Below are 9,554 nucleotides of genomic sequence, written 5' to 3'. Positions count from 1 at the left end.
GAAAAGTGAAATTTAGAAAAGTATGTCTCTTCAAATCCCTCATACAATATCTGGCCTAGATAGAAGGATATACTATCACAATTGAGGAAGATAATTGAGATTACTTAAAATGATAAACTTTACTGTATAGGGTTTTTTACAAGTTTGCCACAGATTCACATTTTTTAAAATATATATCTATTTGTGTAAAGAGAATGCACTGAGAAGTAAAAAGATAGTGATATATCAGTGCTACCAACTAATGGCTATAATATCATCACCTTATTTATGAACAATGAAACAGTGTGTAATATTTAAATAAATTTAAATAAATTCCTATTTATTTTATATATTTATAAATTTAAATGAATTCCTATTTATTTATTATTAAAGAAATTCCTCTAACAAACAGTATGTTTTGAAGGTTGCTAGCAGGAAAGTGTTGTACGACATGGAAGTAATCAGAAAATGTGATCTAAAATTCTGCTTTCAAGGGCGCCTGGGTGGCTCAGTGGGTTAAAATTCTGCTTTCAAGAAGCTATAACAGTAAGTACTGAGCATTAGCTATTATATGCTATGGATGAATAACTGAAATCTACATTTGAAACTATTGGTACACTATATGTTACCTAATTGAATTTTAAAAAGTTAATAAAAAAAACCACTATTTTATAAAACAATATTCCCAACAGGCTCTTTTGCTTTAAAATACTCACTTTGTTTCCTCTCCGAGAGAACACCAAATGGCGGATGACGCCGGTGCTGCGGGAGGGCCCGGAGGGCCCGGGGGCCCTGGAATGGGAGGCCGCGGCGGTTTCCGCGGTGGCTTCGGCAGCGGCATCCGGGGCCGGGGCGGGCCAGGGCCGTGGTCGGGGCCGGGGCCGAGGCCGCGGAGCTCGCGGGGGCAAGGCCGCGGACAAGGAGTGGATCCCCGTCACCAAGCTGGGCCGCCTGGTCAAAGACATGAAGATCAAGTCCCTGGAGGAGATCTATCTCTTCTCCCTGCCCATCAAGGAGTCTGAGATCATCGACTTCTTCCTGGGAGCCTCCCTCAAGGACGAGGTTTTGAAGATCATGCCTGTGCAGAAGCAGACGCGCGCGGGCCAGCGGACCAGGTTCAAGGCATTTGTCGCCATCGGAGATTACAATGGACACGTCGGTTTGGATGTCAAGTGTTCCAAGGAGGTAGCCACTGCCATCCGCGGAGCCATCATTCTGGCGAAGCTTTCCATTGTCCCTGTGCGGCGAGGCTACTGGGGGAACAAGATCGGCAAGCCCCACACTGTCCCGTGCAAGGTGACTGGCCGCTGTGGCTCTGTGCTGGTGCGTCTCATCCCCGCCCCCAGAGGCACTGGCATTGTCTCGGCCCCTGTGCCCAAGAAACTGCTGATGATGGCTGGTATTGACGACTGCTACACCTCGGCCAGGGGCTGCACTGCCACCCTAGGGAACTTTGCCAAGGCTACTTTCGATGCCATCTCCAAGACCTACAGCTATCTCACCCCTGATCTCTGGAAGGAGACTGTGTTCACCAAGTCTCCCTATCAGGAGTTCACGGACCATCTTGTGAAGACCCACACCAGAGTCTCTGTTCAGAGGACCCAGGCTCCAGCTGTGGCTACTACATAGTTTTATACAAGAAAAATAAACTGAACTAAAGCTTGAAAAAAAAATACTCACTTTGTAATGAGAGTCATTACTTTTGTCTAGCCAAATCTTATAGCACTGTTTATCCCTTCCCTGCTTTATCCCTTCCCAGTATCAATAAAGGCTCACTTGGGTTACCTAGAAGCCATGAGAAAGCTTGTAATAGATCTGGCTGGTTTTCACCAGCAATTTGACCACCATGTGCACAGGGAAGTCTATTGATAAAGGCTTTATTGCAATAAGTTGCAAATACATGGATGATTTTGAATTCTCTTTCTTGAGGTCTTGTTTCATGATAATAAATTTAGGGTGGCTTATTGGAATGGATGTTATTAACATATCTTCATAGTTATAAGCACATGGAATTGTAAAATAGATGAATGAATGTGGCATTACTGACAACTGTCCTCATTTTGAAATCAAATTACAGTGTACTAAGATGAGGAAGCAAAGCAGATTTGGGATTATGAGTGAAATAATTTTAAAAAGTATTAGGGGTATGATCGGACTATTGGGTAATTCAGTAGAAAAATGTCTACTGATTGAGATTCTGTGTTCCCTGATTTCAGAGAGAAGTTAAGATAAATAAGTAACACGAGGAGACTAGGAAGCCAAACATAAGTGATAATTTTGTGCCAGGGTGTGTATACATCTGTTTATCTTCTTGTTTTACCACTAAGGTTGCTCCTAGAGGAGAGTTTAAATATGTGTTGGAGCTAATCTCTGTGGATTACACAAGAAACCACATCCTACAGCTCTCCCTGAAACACCCCTTATGATTTCAATGTAATTTGGTTTTTGCATTTTTAGAAATAACAAAATACTTTGCAAACTCATCTACTTTATTACCATCACAAGTGAGTCAGCTGACTCCACATTTTAACACAGTGACAGTCACAGAGGAATGGAGGAATGAGTAGAGTTATCAATATATGTGCTTTTAAGAAGTATGACAGGGTAGCAGCTATTTCCAGGAACCAAAACATGGGTCAGCAGCTGTGCAAGAAAAGTGATGGAATAAATGACTCATTTCAGAGGAGTTCTATAACATATTAGTTCTATAATGTATCTTCAGCCCCCAATTACCCGCTTTGATCTAAAGATAAGGATTTACAGTTAAGGTCCCATTTATGATTTGACTGGTAGGGTCTGAATCATGTTTACTATTGTTTTGACTATTACTTGAAACCTATAGTAGTACTTGGGATATGTGTTGTGTATTCTGTGAACATGTGCTATTTTTAGATTAGATAATTTCTGTCTCGAACCCCTGTTCATTTGTTTGTTTTTGTTTATTTGATAGTGGTTTCAGTAAATGGATATATCTGAAAAATTGCAAAGCCACTATTAAAACAAGTTATTATTATATATAGCATGGAATTGCACATTCCTCCTTTGAATCCGACAGAGCTTCACCATATCCTTAACAATTTGGGAAAAACATGCTATTATTTTTCTTTATAAAATTTCTCCTGTTAGGCTGTGATGGTTGTCATCAGCAGTAACTCCTCTGAAGGCTTTGTCAAAAGAGTTGAAAAAATTGGAAAGGTGTGTGAATGAAGCTGTTTGCTGAATATAAAGAAAAGAGCATTGAAGTACAATTCACACTCTTACTTCTCCTTCTATGCTTTCAGATGTTTGACATTTGAAAATTTTGCTTCTAGAAGAGATGCCCTATATAATTCTTACTTTAAGGAGCAAGTTGCTTTTATAATTTTTTTATTATTCTACCATTCCAGTATTTCCATTTAAATTAAATTCAATACCATTTAAAAAAAATCAAAAGTGCAGCCAGTATTCAATTCCTGGGCTAAATAATTTTAGAAAGCTTTGTGTTATTGAACCTACAGGGTTTTTCTGTAGTTTTAACTCTTTCTTTCTGTGATTTTTCCCATTAGTCACGTAAGTGACTGCAATATAACAGACATTGAGGATAAAGAAGGACTGAATAGAACAATCCTTGGCCTCATGAAGTTGAGAATCTAGCAAGGGAGTCAAACAATTCAATCATTCAGAGACAATTTATTGAGTGCCTGGCCTAAGATGAGCACAACAAAACCCCAGCCCAGAGGAATCATTTTAATGGGAGAGATAGATAATAGGTAAGCCAACTTTAAAAAAAAAAAACGTACTGATTTTTCTTTAATAGAGATGCATATTTGAACTAAATAAGCACATTTTTAAAAGAGCAGTGATTGAGAAGAGGTTTTTAAACTGAGTGGTCCAAAAGGGCCTCCCTGAAAAAGTCTGTTTTGAACAGATTTCTGAATAATATCAGCTAGGAAGCTGCGTAAAAATCTCAGGGATGGGTGATTTTTCCAGTCGAAAAACTGTAAAGGCTCCAAAGTCACAATAGAGCTATAAGTTTCTCTAATAAAGTAACTTCTGACAAAGAATGAGAAGAAATAACTAACCCAGGTTTGAAAGAAAAGGGACAGACTTTCTATGGAATTCATATTTAATTAAAGCTCTAAAGGACAAAAATACAATAGAGCAAAATTCTGGTCACGCTGATATACCTAACGAAAGTTCATAAACAAGGTGTGGGTAGCAAAGAGTGTGTGGGAATGTTGGTAAGAACAGTGAGGAAGAGTCATCCCTGAACATGTTCTTAAATGAAGCAATTCTTGGGTTGTTTTAAAGGGTAAATTGGAGTTTGCCTAAGTGATTAGAGAAGGATGCCTCAGCTTATGGAAGTTCAAAGCCATAAAGATGTGATAAACTACTGCAGATATTTTCATGTATATTTGTTGTTGCTTCTAGTAATGGTGATCTAAAAACTCCTACTTAAGACAACTAAAAATCCAGACAAAATAGCTTTTAAAGTTAAAAATATCAGAATGATTATAAAAATAAGTGAGGGATTACTGGGCCAAAATACGAAATACAATGAGAGCCTAGAGATATATGCCCTGAAGCCATTTTAGCTATGAGAGCATTTGAAACTGCTAAAACACACTGAGCTGTGTTGTTCATAGACTCTTGATACTAGAGAAACAAAATTCAAAATCCAGCAGCAATCAAATTTGAGGACTTTGGTACAACCCAAATTTAACTTGAGATCCCCAAAGCACAAGGAGAAGCAGAAATAAGACTATAGCCTACCTTGCCTTCTGTGTAAACTGAGAAAGTCAATCACTGAATTTGGAGTATGATTGTCTTGTAGAGTCTCAGATATAAGAGAAAATCCTACCAAGGAGGACCATACCATTATTATAGCTCTTAATTATCCCTACTCAATAAGAGTTTCAAATATAATGTCTTGAACATAGCAAAATGTAACAAAGCACACAAAGAAAAACCATTAACAAGATTTGATAGATAAAATGGGATTAAGTATGATGTTAAAATGATCAATAAAGATTGTAAAATGGCTTGATTACTCTGCTCAAAGAAATGAGAGGGGAAGCAAATTGAACCAAAAACTGACACTAAAAATGATATTGAGAAAGGTTTTATAAATGAACCAAATGGATACTCTAGAACTTTAAAGATATGACAGCTAATTTAAGGTACCACAGGGGTGCCTGGGTGGCTCACTTAATTAAACCTCCAATTCTTTTTCCTTTTTTTTTTAACACCTTAATTTTATTTTATCTCTTTCATTTGGCTCAGGTCATGATGTCATGGTTGTGAAATAGAGCCCAGAGTTGGGCTCTGTGCTGAGCCTGGAGTCTGCTTAAGATTCTTTTCCCTTCTTTTTCTATCCCTCCCTGCACTCTCACTTGCTCGCTCTCTCTTGCTTGCAAATAAATAGATAGATAGATAGATAATAGACAAAGAAAAATAAAAGCAGATTATGAAAATAAATATAAAGATTTTGAAATGAAAACAAGTTCAAAATAAAATAGAGAAGACCTACACAGCTTAAAGTTCATTCAGAAAATCTACTATTAAAGAAGTCAGTATGACACAATGTTAAGATATCAAAAGATTTGAGCATGCACTTTACAGAAAGGGTAATCCAAATGGCCACTCATATATAAAAACTGTTTATCTTTATTATGAATCTGGAATTAAATTAAATTAAATTAATAATAAATTAAAACCTAAAATGACATACTATTACACACTTACCATATTGGGCAACAGTAAAATTGCCTTGCAAGAATGTGAAAGAATGAAAGTGCCCATAATAAAAACATTTGAGGTAAGTTGGACAATATTTAGAAAACTTAAAAATAAAAATAAAAATTTGGTCCATTCCTAGAAATACAACATGGAACTAAATGAATATTTTCACCAGGATATGCAAACAGATGATTATAGCTATTTCATTCATAACAGCAGATCAGTAGTGGTCTATTTGCACAATGTTACATTAAATAAGAGAGAATATTAACAAACTGGGAGGAGGGGCTAGGTTGTTATCATAAACAGATCTTCTATGGTGCTGATTATGTTCTATTTCTCAAAATCTTTAAGTTAAAAAAGTTTTCACATTATATCTAGATAGATAGATGATAGATAGATATCCCAGAAGCTGCAATGCTAGGCTAAGACCAGGCTTTAAAGGGCTTTTCTATACTCTACTAAATACTTGAAACCATTCATTATATCATAGCTCAGTGTTCAAATCTCCATTTGTTTCTTCAGTTTCCTAATATTTACCTTAAGGTGACCTGATCCAGACTTTTGATCACCTTTGTCTAAATATTTCTATTTTAACAAAGTCCTTTTTAACACTGAGAGACTAAAACTTAGAAAAATACTCTTTTATCTCACTAGAGTGGAAAATATATAGTTACCCATTAACTAATGATATCCATGTCTACATTAGATCAATGACATTTTTAATTCTTGGGAGCTTTTGGTTAAATGAAATTTTTAAGCTTCCTTTAAATGAAGCTTTAAGCCATCACCACATGAATAAAATTAAAGAACCAAATGAAAACAGGCCAAGTATTTACAGAGTAATAGAATGTGCAATGGTAAGAGTACAATTCTGAAATCATAAAGCCTAAATTAGTGTGATGCATTTTTGCTACCCATGTAATCATAAACCAGTTATCCAAATGTGTTAGCCTCAGTTTTTTCACCCATGAAATGGTGATGATAATACTTATGCTGCGTTGTTGTGTGTATGTGATGAAGCATGGAGCATGAGAATCTCATATTCCATGCTAAAATGATAGCTATTTTTATACTTATAATAATTCTAGTAATAGTAATTAAATTGTTCAAAATGGTAATATTCATTTATATTGAGGCATTGTATTGACTATTCATAGACACATTTACCAACATAAATTTCATTTTACTTTACCCCCTCTGAGGATATATATTCCCTAATTCAATATGAATCTCTTTATGAATAATAATTATCATAATAAATATGCTGATTTGTCTTCTATTTGTTTTTAGGGAGGTATCCTTTACTGTTGAACATGAAACTTAAGCAAGTCTGTCTTATTCAAAATTTGCATGCTGTTTTCTTATGAAACTAGATTATAGAGTTGTATGAAATAAATTCATGCAGTTAAGACATTGATGTTTGGAACACTGGGTGGTCAGTTTAGTATTTCAAAAGAAGATTTTAAATTTCAACCTTAAAACTGAGCTCTTTCAGCCTTATTTATAGACCATCCTTCATGTTTCATAAGTACTCCTCCATTGTAAACTAAGTAATACTTTTTGTCACAGTGTATATAATGAAAATGGATTTTATATTCTATTATTTCAGAGTTAGTTGCAGTTTCTACTGCCTTACTTCATTTTTTGAAAAATAGATTAATTCTACAAAAAGTTTTTTCCAGGTTTATTGAAAAAAATCGACATATTTGTAAATTTAAGAAATGATTTCTTATAACATTGCAAACCTTTAACATTGTGTAAATTTTGTACAATTTGATAAATTGGTATACATCTTTATTGCAATATAATCTACATAAAAATGTTAATACATCTACTATCTCGTATAGTTGCCACTGTTTTTTATGCATTTATCATAAGGAATTTTAAGATCTACTCTCTTAGCAACTTTTATGTATATAGTATAGTAGAGATAAACTTCAGAGGTCTTGTGGGTTTTGTTCCAGACTGCCTCAATAAAGTGATTATCTCAATAAACTAAGTCAAATTATTATATTTTTTGGTTTCCCAGTGCATATAAAAAATTATGTTTCCCAGTGCATATAAAAAATAAAAACTATACTGCACTGTTCAAAAGCATTATGTTTTTAAAGAAAAACAATGTATATACCTTAAGTACACTAGTTCTGAGTTTTCAGTGGGTCATAATTACTGATCACAGATCACCATAACAAATACAATAATAATGAAAAAACTTGATATATTGCAAGAATTACCAACATGTGACAAAGAGACACAAAATGAACAAATGTTGTTAGAAAAATGGTGGCAGCAGACCTCTTTTATACAAGATTGCTATAAACTTTCAACTTGTAAGAATGTGATATATGCAAAGTTTAATAAAGGGAAGCACAATAAAAAAAAGTATGTATATCTTATTAACTATGATCATCATGCTGTACATTAGATCCCCAGAACTTTTTCATATTATAGTTGCAAGTTTGCACCCTTGGACCACCTTACTCCACCCCAGGTTCACCCCTTGTCAACTCAACTCTAAGTTTCCATTAGTTTTCCTTTTCCTCAGATTCTGTATGTAAGGGATATCATAATACATAAATTAAAAAAATATACAAAATCTTTGAAATATTTCACTTAGAATAATACCTTCAAGATCCATCCATGCTGTTGTAAATGGCAGTATTTCTTAATTTTTCATGGTTAAGTAGTATTCCGTAGTATATATTTACCATACTTATTTTACTCATTCATCCATTAATGGATACTGAAGTTATTTCCATCTCTTGCTTAGAGTTAATAATTTTATAATAAACATAAGAGTGCAGATATGTCTTTGAACAGTGAACTTCGTTTTCTTTAGATAGATACCTAGAAGTGGGATTACTGAATCATATGGTAATTTTACTTTTAATAATATGAATAATCTCCATACTGTTTTCCATACAAATTTATATCCCTATTACAGTGCATAAGTTCCCCGTTTTCCCCAATATTTACCAAAATTGGTTAGTTTCAATTTTTTGGTAGTATATATTCTAATATCTTGCTGTGTTTTTCAGAGGTAAACAACAACAACAACAACATAAGGACTTTGCCCTGAGATTTTTACGTTGAGCACTTTTTAATGCTCCTGTTGGTCATTTATATAACTTTTTTGAAAAAAAAAGTCTATTGAGATCCTTTTGCTATTTTTTTAATCATATATTTTTTTCTATTTGTATCTGTTGGTTATTAACCTCTTTTCAGATATAAGATTCGTAAGTATTTTCTTACATTCTGTGGATTGTGTTTTCATTCTCTCTCCCTTTTTTTGGCAATGCAGAAACGTTAGTTTGATGTAATACCATTTATTTATTTTTGCTTTTTTTGCTTGTGTTTTTAGTCTGGTATCCAAAAAACTATTGGCAAGACCAATGTCAAGGAGAATTTTTCCTATGTTTTCCTTTAGGAAATTTAGTTTCATGCATCACCTTTAAGTCTTTAATCTATTTCAAGTTCAGACTTATGAGTGATATAAGGTTCCCTTTTCATACTGTTTATGTGACTATTCAGTTTTAAATATCATTTATTGAACAGACTATCTTTCCCCATTACATATGTTGGCCCCTGTCAAATATTAGGTGACTGTATGAAAGGATTTATTTCTGGACTCTCAATTCTGTTCTACTTGTTTATTGGTCTGTTTTTATGCCAGTATACTTTATTGTTTTGAGCATGAGGGCTTTGTAGTATAGTTTCAAATCAAGAAGTGTAATCTCCCTTCTTCATTCTTTCTCAGAACTGCTTTGATTATTTGTTGTCTTTCATGGTCTCATATAAACTTTAGGATTCTTTACTTACTTCTGTAAAACAATAATATTGGGTTTTTTTTAAAG

General features: G+C 34.3%; 1 pseudogene across 1 annotated transcript; it reads left to right on the top strand.

Moving 5' to 3' along the window:
* Nucleotides 1–722: 722 nt before the first annotated feature.
* LOC309857147 (small ribosomal subunit protein uS5 pseudogene) lies at nucleotides 723–1,652 on the top strand (annotated as a pseudogene). The gene has a single exon. The product of its transcript is annotated as a small ribosomal subunit protein uS5 pseudogene (transcript).
* Nucleotides 1,653–9,554: the final 7,902 nt, after the last annotated feature.

Source organism: Mustela nivalis (genome assembly GCF_964662115.1).
Source record: "Mustela nivalis genome assembly, contig: HAP1_SCAFFOLD_430, whole genome shotgun sequence".
Lineage (NCBI taxonomy): Eukaryota > Metazoa > Chordata > Mammalia > Carnivora > Mustelidae > Mustela > Mustela nivalis.
The sequence above is the reverse complement of the archived record's forward strand: the minus strand, read 5'-3'. Positions and strand labels throughout refer to the sequence as shown.